Source organism: Microtus oregoni, unplaced genomic scaffold, assembly GCF_018167655.1.
Source record: "Microtus oregoni isolate MIOR12 unplaced genomic scaffold, Mior012 000054F_ref0000373, whole genome shotgun sequence".
NCBI lineage: Eukaryota > Metazoa > Chordata > Mammalia > Rodentia > Cricetidae > Microtus > Microtus oregoni.
This window is the reverse complement of record NW_024543830.1, coordinates 13,869,842-13,884,792: the sequence shown is the minus strand read 5'-3', so window position 1 is coordinate 13,884,792 and position 14,951 is coordinate 13,869,842.

Below are 14,951 nucleotides of genomic sequence, written 5' to 3'. Positions count from 1 at the left end.
GGAAAAATTGTGGATACCATCAAAATTAATAAAGGTTCGGTTTGAAAGAAGAGAAGCCACTTGGAAAAGATAAATAACAATTCTTTCATAAGGATGGTGAACATACTGATGGTAAGAAATACAGATAGGTTGGAGGCAGGGTTCTTTTCTTATCTCCATAGGAAAATACTCATCTTCAAAGAAATTGAGGGACCCTGAATATTTAATTACTGATGGATGGACACATTTTGTAAGTATTAATTTATATATATATATATATATATATATATATATATATATGTCTTATTAAACATTTCTTTATAAATATATAGATCTGGTTTTGAAGTTGGACTCTGGCTCAGTCCCTCTCCAATTCCAAGCCTGTTAGTAAGAGAAAAACCCATAGTTTCTGGAGTTTCTGTCTCATGTCAAGAGCCATGATATGGGACAGAAAGAAATATGAGTTTAGAAAACATCTTTGCTTTTCTTCATATCTATCATACTTTTCATTGAATATATCTATCATGCCTTTCATTGAATATATATATGTATGTCTGTATATGTCTATATGATTAATGTTTAAGTTTTTCACAATGAACAATGAGTTTTTCCTGAAGTGACATTTGAAGTTTCCAGGAAGAAGATGGGGCCCCATAACAACAACTCTACCTGGTTGATATGACGTCATGATACTGATAGCGCTACTACAAGACCTGTTTTTGGATACCAGCTGCACAAGACGATCCCAACTTGGTTAGCTGAAATGGTGCACATCTTATACAACATTTTGGCCAGACCTGCACAAAATACTCAGAGACTATTTGCAATTTTAAAAGACATTGATCTTGAAATTTAACCATCATTTTACTTTCACAGGATCCCCCAGAAAGAACATCGCCCCCATGACAGCTGGAAGTAATTCTAGAGGACAACGTCCCGTGTCCCAGTAAAATTTACCCCTGGGTTTAGGGACATCATTTAGGGGTTGGGAGGTTGGGGGAGGAATTTTATAAGCTCAGGGATCATTTTGAAAAAAAAAGAGGGAATGATGGGATAATAGATTTATAATTGTGAGTTACTGCTTTTAGACAAATATATTGGTATCGATTTTTGTATATTGATACAAAGTTAAATTATATTGACTATTGTATGCATGCATGTTTCTATCTCTGTTTAAAACATTTTTTATGTATTGACATATATTGTATTGATAAATATATATTGTATATATTTACCATATTGCAGTGTACATTTCTACCTCTGATTAAGAAACTTATATAATATATGTGTATTGATATATATTTACCATATTGCAATGTATATTTGTACAGTGTTTATATTTGGAGGTCATTATCCTCATTTGTTACACATTTGTTTATTGTCTTAGTCTTTAAGTTAGATAGATATTGAGAATTATATAGATAAATAGTCATCTAAGTTTGTCATTTATAATTAGACTAATCAGGTTCTTTAGATATATAGAGATTATACTCAGTATAGATAGATAATCTTCGACCTCTTCAAAGAGCTGTAGAAAATGGCCTTTAATCTAACTCAGAGTTTCGTGGTAGTGAGACACAATTGCTCCTGGCAACACCACTCTATTCCCGAGAGAATGTTGAGCACCAAAGACACTCCACCTGGAGCCTTCTTTTTGGCAGAACTGGCCTTGGGGCAAAGAAATGCCCATACCTCAACCACTGACAGAGATACAGAGCGTGCATCAATGGATAAAACAGGACTGTCATATCCTGCCAAGACAGGGTAAGATAGTTTTGAAAAGTTCCTTGCCTTTAATAATGGTATGTCAGTTATGTTAGGCCTTAGCCAAAATTGGTTGACTCAACATTGCAAACGAGACTTTGGGTGATTGCCCAGGTAGTCAGTTGTCTCTGTCAATTGTTGCACATTTTGGATATATCTCGTTTGTTGAGTAGTGTTTATTCCCTTCTCAGATCTTTGACGGAGTTGAAGATTATATAATTGTAGTTACTCTCTACATTATTTGGACTCCTTGAGATAGAATGTTTAGCAAAGATTTTGTTCTCAATATTGTTTGTTATATTTATTATTTGTTGTTATTGTATATAGTTGTATTTGGTTTGGTTCTGTCTTATTTAGACAAAAAGGGGAGATGTAGGGATAGGTCCTGCCCCTTGGGGGCGTGTTTGCCTCGGGCTAATGTCTGCCTATAAATTTGGCGAGCGTGCTCCCACCCATCCCTTCTTCTGCTTTCCTGGTCTCCGAGGGAACGGTGGTTCTGTAAGTCTATTTCTACATTAAAGCTATAGATATATATGTATTTTTACAATCTGTCTGCATTTGTTTACGCCGTTACACTACACATAGTACTAGGAAGAAAACTCCAACCCAGGGAAGTTGACTACATCAAGAAAAACACAGGCAATAGATGATCTCACAGCAGCAAATCCCAAAGAATGGAAAAACACACACAATAAAATTACCAACAATGAAAACTAAAATAATAGGAGCTAGCAATCATTGGTCAACAATATTCCTTAATATAAATGAAATCAACTCCAGGAACCTATAAAAGGCACAGACTAACAGATTGAGTATGAAAACAGAATCCATTCTTCTGCTGCATAGAAGAAAACATACCTCAACCTCAAAGAGATACATCACCTCAGAGTAAAGGTTTGGGAAAAAGTATTCCAATCAAATGAACCTAAGAAACAAGCTGGTGTAGTTATCCTAGTATCTAGCAAAATTGGCTTCAAACTAAAATCAATAAAAAGAGACAAAGAAGTACATTTCATATTAGTCACAGGAAAAATCCATCAAGAGGAAATCTCAGTACTGAACAATTATGCGCTGAATACAAGGGCACCCTCATATGTAAAAGAAACACTTCTAAAGCTTAAATCATATATAAAACCCCACAACTAACAGTGGGATACTTCAACACTCCATTCTCATCATTGGACAGGTCAACCAGATAAAAAATGAACAGAGCAATAAGGGAACTAACAGATGTTATAACACAAATGGACTTAACAGACATCTATAGAACATTCATCCAAATATAAAAGAATATACCTTCTTCTCATGGCAGCTTCTCACATACTAGGTCACAAACCAAATCTCAAAAAATACAGAAAAATTAGAATAATCCCATGTACTTATCAGATCACAATGGCTTAAAATTAGAATTCAACAGCAACACTAATTCCAGAAAGTCCACAAACACATGGAAATTAAACAATGCTCACCTGAAGCATCAATGGGTCTGGGAAAAAAATAAAGAAATTAAAGACTTTCTAATATTCAATAAAAATGACCACAAAACATTTCCAAATTTATGGAACACAATGAAAGCAGTGTTAAGAAGATAGTTCATAGCAATAAATGCCTACATAAAGAAGCTGGAAAAATTCCACACTAGTAAATTAACAGAACATTTGAAAACTCTAGAACAAAAGGAAGCAAACTCATCCAGATGGACTAGATGGCAGGAAATAACCAGATTGACGGCTGAAATCAACAAAACAGAAACAAAGAAAAAATTACAGAGTCATTGAGAGGAAAAGTTGGTTCTTTGAGAAAATCAACAAAATAAACAAACCTTTATCCAAATAACCAAAAATCAGAGAGAGAATATCCAAATTAACAAAATCAGAAATGAAAAGGGGGTTATAACAACAGATATAGAAGAAATCCAGAGAATCATTATGTCATATTTGAAAACCTGTACTCCATATAACTGGAAAACTTAAAGAAAATGGAAACTTTCTGGGTAAATATCACTTACTAAAATTAAATCAAGATCAGATAAGCAAATTAAATAGACTTATTATTGCTAAAGAAATAAAAACAGTCATCAAAATTCTCCTAAACAAACCAAAAAAATGCCAGGACTAGGTGGTTTCAGTACAGAATTCTACAAAAATTTCAAAGAAGAACTAATACCCATACCCCTCAAATTTTTCCACACAAGAGTAACAGAAAGAAGATTGCCAAACCCTTTTTATGATGCTACAATTACCCTGATTCCCAAACCACATAAAAATATTACTAAGAAAGAGAATTATAGAAGAATATCACTTATGAACATTAATGTAAAAATACTCTATAAAATACTGGCAAATAGAATCCAAAAGCACATCAGAAAAATCATCCACCAAGATCAAGTCAGCTTTATTCCAGAGATGCAAGGATGGTTCAACATATGAAAATCTGTCAATTTAATCCACCAGATAAACAAACTGAAAAATAAAAACCATATGATCATCTTATTAGATGCTGACAAAGACTTCAACGAAATTCAACATCCCTTCATGATAAAGGTCTTGGAGAGAGCATGGATACAAGGAATATACCTAAACCTAATAAAGGAAATAAATATACAGCAAGCCAACAGCCAACAGCCAACATCAAACTAAACGGAGAGAAACTCGGAGTGACCCCACTGAAATCAGAAACAAGACAAGGTTGTCTACTCTCTTCATATCTATTCAATATAGTTTTTTTTTTTTTTTTTGGTTTTTCGAGACAGGGTTTCTCTGTGGTTTTGGAGCCTGTCCTGGAACTAGCTCTTGTAGACCAGGCTGGTCTCGAACTCACAGAGATCCGTCTGCCTCTGCCTCCCAAGTGCTGGGATTAAAGGCATGCGCCACCACCGCCCGGCCTCAATATAGTTCTTGAGGTACTAGATAGAGGAATAAGACAACAAAATGAGATCAAGGAATATAAATTGGAAAAGAAATAGTCAAAATCTCACTATTTGCTGATGATATGATCATTTTTATGAGCAACCCTAAACATTCTAACAGGGAACTTCTTTAACTCATAAACACTTTCAGTAATGTAGCAGGATACAAGACTAACTCAAAAAAATGAGTAACTCTCCTGTACATAGATGATAAAAGGGCTGGGGAAGAAATCAGAGAATCAACACCCTTTACAATAGCCACAAGTAGCATAAAATTTCTCAGAGAAACTCTTATCAAACAAGTGGAAGACTTGTAAGACAAGAACTTTAAATCTTTAAAGAAAGAAATTGAAGAAGACACTAGAAAGTGGAAAGATCTCCCATGCTCTTGGGTAGGCAGAATTAACATGGTAAAAATGGCAATCTTACCAAAAAATTCTACAGATTTAATGCAATGCCAATCAAAATTTCAGAAAAATTCTTAACAAACCTCAAAAGAACAATACTCAACTTCATGTAGAAAGGCAAAAATCCCAAGACAGCCAAAACAATCCTGAACAATAAACGAAGTTCTGGAGGCATCACAATCCCTGACTTTAAACTCTGCTACAGAGCTACAGTACTGAAAACAGTATGGGATTGGCATAAAAACAGACAGGAGGACTAATGGAACAGAATTAAAGACCCAGATATCAATCCAAACACCTATAATCACCTGATTTTTGACAAAGAAGCAAAAATCATAAAATGAAAAAAAAAGAAAGTATATTCAACAAATGGTTCTGGAATAACTGGATATCAACATGTAGAAGAATGAAAATAGATCAACATCTATCACCATGCACAGAACTCAAGTCCAAATGGATCAAAGACCTCAACATAAAGCCAACAACACTGAACCTCATAGAAGAGAAATTGGGAAGTACAGTTGAATTGCATTGGCACAGGAGACCACTTCTTAAATATAATCCCAGTAGCACAGACACTGAGAAAAATAATTAATAAATGGGACCTCCTGAAACTGAAAAGCTTTTGTAAAACAAAGGACATGGTCAACAGGACAAAATGACAGCCTACAGATGGAAAAAGATCTTCACCAACCCCACATCAGACAGAGGTCTGATCTCCAAAATATACAAAGGACTCAAGAAATTGGTCATCAAAAGAACAAATAATCCAATAAAAATGGGATACAGACCTAAACAGAGAGCTCTCAACAGAGGAATACACAATGGCTGAAAGACACTTAAGGAAATGCTCAATTTTCTTAGCCATCAGAGAAATGCTAATCAAAACAACTCTGGGATACCATCTTACACCTACAATAATGGCCAAGATCAAAAATACTGATGACAGCTTATGCTAGGATGTGGGATAAAGGGAACATTTCTCCATTGCTGGTGGGATTGCAAACTAGTACAGATGGTTCATATATCAGTATGGCAATTTCTCAGAAAATTAGGAAACAACCTTCCTCAAGACCCAGCAATACCACTTTTGGGTATATACCCAAACTCATCAAACAACAGAGAGAGAACACGCAAATTAATAAGATCAGAAATGAAAAGGGGGATATAACCACAGACACAGAGGAAATTCAGAGAATCATTAGATCTTACTACAAAAGCCTGTATGCCACAAAACTGGTTCTACCAAACTTAAATCAAAAACAGATAAGCTACTCAAACAGATCTATTGTCTCTAGGGAAAAAGCAGTTATTTGAAGTATTTTGAAAAAGAATGCACTGGACCAAATGGGTTTAGCCCTGAATACAACCATACTTTCAAGAAAGAAATAAGGCCAACTTTGTTGATTGACATTTCTGTCCCGCCCAGTCCCAAAGAAACATACAGAGGTCTACATTAATCATAAATTGGTTGGCCTATTAGCTCAGGCTTCTTATTAACTCTTACATTGTACATTTACCCATAGTTCTTGTTTGTGTTAGACACAAGGCTTGGTATCTTATCAGCAAGGCAGTCTCATCTTGCTTCCTTTGTGCCTGGATAACAACTTTAGACTTTCTTTTGTCTTCCCAGAATTTTCCTGTTCTGCCCCACCTATACTTCCTGCCTGGTCGCCCTCCCATACTTCCTGCCTGTCTACAGGCCAATCAGTGTTTTATTAAAATACAAGGGAAAGTCACAGACCACTAGGAACATAGAGAGAAAATTATCAATAAAATATTTGCAAACTGAATATAACAACATATCAAAAAGATTATCCACCATGATCAAGTTGACATTGGCTAAGAGATATAGGTAAGAATGCTTCAACTTAAGTAAATGAATAAATGTAATACCACATAAAACATCATGACATACAAGAACCACATGATCATTCTTTAAATGCAGAAAAATTTTTGACAAAATCCAACATCTCTTCATGTAACAGTTCTGGAGAGACTGGGGGTAAAGTGTAATACCTCAGTTTTAAAAAGGTGATTTCTGTCAAGCCATCATCAACCCAACACAGACCATCTCAAGGAATTTTCATTAAAATCAAAAATAGGAAAAGGATTCCACTCTCTCCATACCTATTCAATACAGTACTCAAGTCTTAGATACAACAATAAGATACTCAAGGAAATCAAGAGAATCCATATGTAAATAAAAAATTCAAAGTATCTTTACTTGTATATAATGTAAATGTTAAATAAAGAATTTTAAAAACTTCATCAACTGAGTGCCACATTAAGCAATGTAGCAGGATACAAAATGAAACCTCAAATTTCAGTAACCTTACTATATAAAAATGACAAATTAATTGATGAGGAAAATCAGGAAAATACCTTCCAGAGTAGCCTCAAAACAATAAAATAAAATATCTTGGTGTAACACTAACCAAGCAAGTGAAAGACTCATATAATAAAAACACTAAGGAATGGAAGAAAAAATAAGAAGAAGATATTAGAAGACAGAAAGATCACACATGCTCATTGATTGGTAGGGTTACCATAGAGAAAATGGACAGAAGTAATTTGTTCTAACAACAGTAATCTACACATTCAATGCAATCACTACCAAAATTGCAACGCAATTCTTCACAGAAATTAAAGAACAACTTTCGGTTTCACACAATAACACAAAAACCAAGGATAGTTAAAACAATCCTAACTAATAAAATAAATGCTGGAAATATCATCCCTAATCTTGTTTATGACAGAGCTATACTAATTAAAACAGCATGATATTATAATAAAAACAGACACATTGATCAATGAATCAAATTGAATGACAGATGTAAATCCACATGCCTATGGACATCTGATTTAATTTTTGCAAAGAAAACAGAAATACACACTGAGTTAAGAGACAGCATCTTCAATGAGTAGTATTGGTCAGATGAAATGGCCACATGTAGAAGAACAGAAATAGATTTATACATTCTAGGCAGCATGAAAATCAACTCCAGTGTATCAAGTAGCTTAAAATTTGGCCAGATACCTTGAATCTGATAGAAGACAAAATGAGGAATAGTCTTGAACTCATAGCACAGTAAAAAACTTTCTGAACAGTACACCAAGAGAACAGTAACTAATACCAACAATCAAAAGATCAGATCTCATGAAATTGAATGTTTCTGTATGACAAAGAACAAATCACCTGCACACAATGGCATACTACACATTGGGAAAATATCTTTACTTGTTTACTCATCCAGTAATGGGTTATCATAAAAATACATAAAAAACAAAAATAGTGGGATGTCTTAATTATGACTTTTATTGTTGTGATGAGACAACATGACAACAGCAACTTTTATAGAGAATAACATTTAATTGCAGTGGCTTGCTTACAGTTTCAGAGGTTCAGTTCTTTATTATGCTGATTGGGAGCACGGTGACATGCAGATAGATATGATATTGAAGAGGTAGCTGAGAGTCCTACATTTTTCAGGCAATAGCCAGTCAACTGAGACACTGGGCAGTTTCCTGAGCATAGGAAACCTGAAAGCCTGCTCCCACAGTGACACACTTCCTCCAACAATATATATCTACTTCAACATACATATCTACTTCAACAAAGCCATGTCTCCTACTAATGCCACTCCCTATGACATTAGGGAGGCAATTATACTCAAATTACTGCATTCCACTCCCTGGCCCTCATAGCTTTTATCAATATCATAATGCAAAATTCATTTATTCCAACTTCAAAAATCCCCATGGGATATGACAATCTCAACAATATTTACATATCTAAAGTTCAAAGTCACTTCTGAGATTCAGACAATCTCTTAACTGTAAGAACTATAAAATCAAAATGAAAAACTAGATCACATATTTCCAACATATAAATATAATGTCACAGGATATACATTAGCATCCCAAAATGAAAAAGGAGCATAGTGAGGAAACACTGGACCAAAGCAACACCAAAAACCAGTTGAGCAAACTGCAAGCTCTGCATCTTCATGTCTCATGTCGAATCACTCTTCAGATTTTCAACTCAGTTCAGCTTTGTTGACTGCAACACACTTAAATTTTCTTGGGCTGGTTCCACTCCTTGTTAGCAGTTCTCCTTGGTAGACATCCCATGACTCTGTATCTCTACCATAGTGGGGTCTTCAAGGCAATAGAGACTTCAATTTCATATTTCCATGCATTGGTATCTCTCCTAGACCTCTATTCAGGGACACCTCTGACACATGCCTGCCCTCAGTGACTTTATGCCATAACTCCTTTCTTCTGTCCTTAACTCTAAAACCAGAGCCACATCACACCCTCATTCACTTACATCTTCACCAGCTTTCTGTATTTCACTGCTTAAGCTTGGTTGTCCTTAAACTTGCCCTGTAGAAGAGGCTGCCCTCAAACTCAGAGATCTGTCAGCCTCTGCCTCCCAAATACTGGAAATAATGGGATGCATCACCACACCCTGCTCTAAGATTCTCTTTAATTCTTTTTCACATGTTGGAAACTTACTTGCTTAGGATTTTTCCCTGAAGTCATCACTCCCTTTATTCCATTTTTCTGTTTTTTTTTCATTGAACATAGACAGAAGTTTCTGTCCTTCCCAGTCATGCAGCCATTCAATTCCAAGTAAACATACAGAGGCGTATATTAATTATAATCTGTTTGGATTGTTGCTCATGCTTATCACTAACTAGCTCTTACAACTTAAATTAAACCATAATTCATATCTATGTTTAGTCATGTGTATTAGTACCTTTTCTCAGTAAGGCAGTCTCATCTTGCTTCCTCTGCATCTGGCTTCTAACTGTGTCTCTCTCTACTTTTTATCTTCCCTGAATTCTCCTTGTCTGGCCATTCCACTTATAGTTCATGCCTGGCTACTGGCCAATCAGAACTTTATGTTTTCTTTATTTATTTTGATAATTTCATTTTACATTCCAGCCTCAGTTCTCCTCCCTTCTCTTCACCCTCCCCGCTCTCATATTCCCAACAGACCACACCCATTCACTTCTTCCAACAGGTAAGGGAAGTCAACAAAATCTGGCTCATTAAATTGGGGGCAGTACCAAGTCCCTTCCCCATTCATTAAGACTGAGCATCTCATCATAGGGAATGGGCTCCAAATAGCTAACTCATACACCAGGGATAGATTCTGGTTCTATTGCCAGGGCACTCTCAGATAGTCCAAGTTCCACCACTGTCTCCCACATATGAAGGGCCTAACTCAGTCCCATGTGGGCTCGATTGCTGTCAGTCTAGAGTTTATGAGTTTCTATGAGCATGTTTCAGTTGTCTATGTAGATTTTCCTGTTGCTCCTATATTCCCCACTCCCTCTCTTTAATTGGATTCTGGAGCTTGGTCTGGTGCCTGGTTGTTGATCTCTGCATTTGGTTCATCAGTTACTGGATGAAACCTCTATGATGATAGCTTGGTGTAGCACAATTAATACAAACCCAGAGACAGATATTGGGGTATTGACCTGAAGGTCAGAAAAGCAAAACAACCACTGGCTTTTACCTCTGTTTCAATCAGAAATGGCAATACTACCTCCAGGAATCTTCAAAACGAGATTTGTGTTAGAGTTGTCTTTTCCTATTTTATATTCCTTTCTAGTGCTGGGATTAAAGACTTGTACCACTACCACCCAGTTTCTATGACAAACTAGTGTGACTACTGGGATTAAAGGTATGAGTCACCACTGTCTGGTCTGTAAGGCTGATCAGTGTAGCTGTTTTATTCTCTGAACTTCAGGCAAGTTTATTGATTAAAAAACAAATGAAATATCACTATATTTGGGCTTTTCACCAATTTGATTATATGGGAGGCCAGTTCAGGCATCCTCTCCACTATTGCTAGGAGTGTTAGCACAGGTTATTCTTATAGATTCTTTGGATTTTCCCTAGCACCAGGTTTTTCCTCTAATCCCATAGTGACTCTCTCCATCAAGATCTCTCTTTCAGAGCACGAGCAAAAAACTCAGGACTGCAAGGGGTGCACCCACACACTGAGAGAATGGGGATGTTCTATTGGGAACTCACCAAGGCCAGCTGGCCTGGGTCTGAAAAAGCATGGGATAAAACCAGACTCACTGAACATAGCGGACAATGAGGACTACTGAAAACTCAAGAAAATGGCAATGGGTTTTTGAGCCTACTGCACATACTGGCTTTGTGGGAGCCTAGGCAGTTTGGATGCTCACCTTACTAGACCTGGATGGAGGTGGGTGGTCCTTGGACTTCCCACAGGGCAGGGACCCTGATTGATCTTTGGGCTGACGAGGGAGGTGGACTTGATTGGGGGAGGGGGAGGGAAATGGGAGGCGGTGGCGGGGAAGAGACAGACATCTTTAATAAATAAATAAATTAAAAAATCAGAAAAAAATCTCTTTAATTGCTCTCCCACTACATTGATATCCCCCCTCTACCATCCCATTCTCTCATATTCTAATCTTCCATATCCTCCCCTTTACTGTCCCCCCTTGATCCTAGTTTACCTAGGATCTCATCTAATTCCCCTGCCCAGGGCAATACAAGTGTTGCTCTTTGGGTCTTCTTTGTTAAGTAGTTCTTTGGAGCTAAGGATTGCAGTCTGGTTTGCCTTTGCTTTACATCTAATTTCCATTTACAAGTGAGTACATACCATGTTTGTCTTTCTGAGTCTCAGTAACCTCACACATGGTAGTTTTTTTCTAGCTGCATCAATTTGCCTGAAAATTTTATGTCATTGTATGAAGTAATATGAGGTGGGACTGTGTCCCCAGGACCCCGGCTGCCTGCTCGGCCAGCTTATGCCCCGAAATAACAACACACAAACTGTATTCATTTAAACACTGCTTGGCCCATTCTCTTCTAGGCTAATTCTCACATATTAATTTAGCCCATTTCTAATCATCTGTGTGTAGCACCCCAAGGTGCGCTTACCAGGAAGATTCTAGCCTATGTCCATCCTGGGTCGGAGCTTCATCCCGGGAGCAGGGCATGGCGTCTCTCTCAGGCGTCTGCTCCCGAGAGAAGAGCTGCTGAGTCTGAGTTCACTTCCTCTTCCTCCCAGCGTTCTGTTCTGTTTACTCCTTCCACCTATCCTCTAACCAATAAAATGGGCCAAGGCAGTTCCTTTATTAGCCAATGACCTTCCTCCATCAATTGTATTTTTACAGCTGAGTAGTACTCCACTGTTTACATATACCACATTTTCCTTATCTATTCTTCAATTGAGGAGCATCTAGGTTATTTCCAGGTTATGGCTATTATGAATAATGCTGTTATGAACATTGAAGAGCAAGTGTTTTTGTGGTATGATTGAGGATACTTTGGGTATATGCCCAGAAGTGGTATCGCTAGGTCTTGAAGTGGATTGATTCTTAATTTTCTGAGAAACTGTAATACTGATTTCCAAAGTGGTTACACAAGCTTGCACTCCCACGACCAGTGGAGGAGTGTTCCCCTGACTCTACATCCATTCCATCATAAGCTGTCCTCAGTATTTTTATCTTAGTCATTCTGACAGGTGTAAGATGGCATCTCAGAGTCATTTTGATTTGCATTTCTTTGACAATTAAAGATGTTGAGTAAACCCTTAAGTGTCTTTCAGCCATTTGAGATTCTTCTGTTGAGAATTCACTGTTTAGCTCTTTACCACATTTTTAATTGGATTATTTTGTATTTTGAAGTCTAGTTTCTTGAGTTTGTTAAATATTTTGGAGATTACCCCTCTGTCCGATGTGGGGTTTGTGAACTTTTCCCATTCTGTAGACTACCATTTTGTCTAATTTACCATGTCCTTTGTCTCAGAGAAAATTTGTTCCTCTCAGTGTCCCTTTGTCAGTGCTTTCAAGGCTACTTCCTACTTTCTCTTCTATCAGATTCAATGTAAGTAGATTTATGTTGAGTTTTGTGTATGGTGATAGATAAGGATCTATTTGCAATCTTCTACATGTTGACATCCAGTTATGCCAGCACTATTAGTTAAAGATGCTTTACTTTTTCCATTGTAAACATTTTGGAGACTTTGTTAAAAATCAGGTGTTCATAGGTGTGTGGATTAATGTCATGGTCTTGAATTGTATTCCATTGGTCAGCATTTCTGTTTTTATTCCAATACCAAGTTTTTTTTTTCTTCTGTAGCTCTAGAGTAGAGTTTAAAGTCAGGGATAGTGAGGCCTTTAGAAGTTTCTTTATTGTACAGGATTGTTTTAGCTATTCTGGGGGTTGTTTCATTTGTTTTTTTTTTTTCCATATGAAGTTGAGTACTGTTCTTTCAAGGTCTGTGAAAAACTGTGTTAAAATTTTGATGGGGATTGTAGTGAATCTGTAGCTTACTTTTGGTAAGATTGCTATTTGTACTACGTTGATCCTACCTGTCCAAGAGTAGGGGAGATCTTTCCATTTTTTGATATCCTCTTCAATTTCTTTCTTTCTTTCTTTTTTTTTAGATGTGGCATAGTTATCTTTTTTTTATTAATTTTTCTTTTATTGAGAAAAGGAAAAAAAAAGTATCTGCCTCCTCCCAACCTCCAATTTCCCTCCCCCTCCTCCCACCCAGGTCAAAGGCACAGAAAATAATTTCAACAAAATCACAGAAAAAAAAAATGTTCCTAACCTAAAGAAGGTGTCCAGTAGGGTACAAGAAACATACAGGACACCAAATATCCTGAATCAGAAATGAAATTCTCCATGGCACATAAATCTATAGAAGGAAAATTAAAAGCTGCAAAGGAATAAGAGCAAATAGCATATAAAAAACAGACCATGTAGAATAAAGCCTCACTTTTCATTGAAGACTCCAAAAGCTGCAAGGGACTAGACAGATGTTCTACAAACTCTAAGATACCAGAGATGCCAGTCCAAGCTACTATAGCCAGCAAAATCTTCAATTATAATGGAGAAAGAATAACATTCCATAATAAAACCAAATTGAAGGGGCATCTATCTACAAGTGAGCCCTACAAAAGGCACTAGATGGAAAACTTCAGCCAGAAGAGGTTAACCATACCCAAGGAAATACAAGAAATAATATCAGACCAGTAAATTAAAAGGGGGACAACACCACAACAAAATAATGGAAATCAACAAACACTGCTGATTGGTTACTCTCAACATCAATGATCTCAATTACCCAATAAAAAGACCCAACAATACCACTTTTGGGTATATACCCAAAGGATTCTCAATTATACCACAAGGACATGTGCTCAACTATGTTCATAGTAGCCTTTTTGGTATAGCCAGAACCTGGAAACATCATTTTGAGTGAGGTAACCCAGACCCTTATCACATATACTCACTCATAAGTGGTTTTTTTTATTGCGAAAAGAAGAAAAGAAAAAAAAACATAAACAAAAAACAAGTTTCCACCTCCTCCCAGCCTCCCATTTCCCTTCCCCTCCTCCCACCCTTCTCCCCCTCCTCCCACCCTTCTCCCCCTCCTCCCACCCTTCTCCCCTCCCCCCACTCCTCTCCCCCTCCCTCTCCAGTCCACAGAGCAGTCCGAGTTCCCTGCCCTGTGTTAAGTCCTAGGTCCTCCCCCCTCCGTCCATATCTAGGAAGGTGAACATCCAAACTGGCTAGGCTCCCACAAAGCCAGCACATTAAGTAGGATCAAAACCCCCTGCCATTGTCCTTGGTATCTCATCAGCCCTCATTGTTCGCCATGTTCAGAGAGTCCGGTTTTATCCCATGCTTTTTCGGTCACAGTCCAGCTGGCCTTGGTGAGCTCCCAGTAGATCAGCTCCACTGTCTCAGTGGGTGGATGCACGCCTCGTGGTCCCGAATTCTTTGCTCATGTTCTCCCTCCTTCTGCTCCTCCTTGGGACCTTGGGAGCTCAGTCCAGTGCTCCTGTGTGGGTCTCTGTCTCTATCTCTATCCATCACCAGATGAAGAA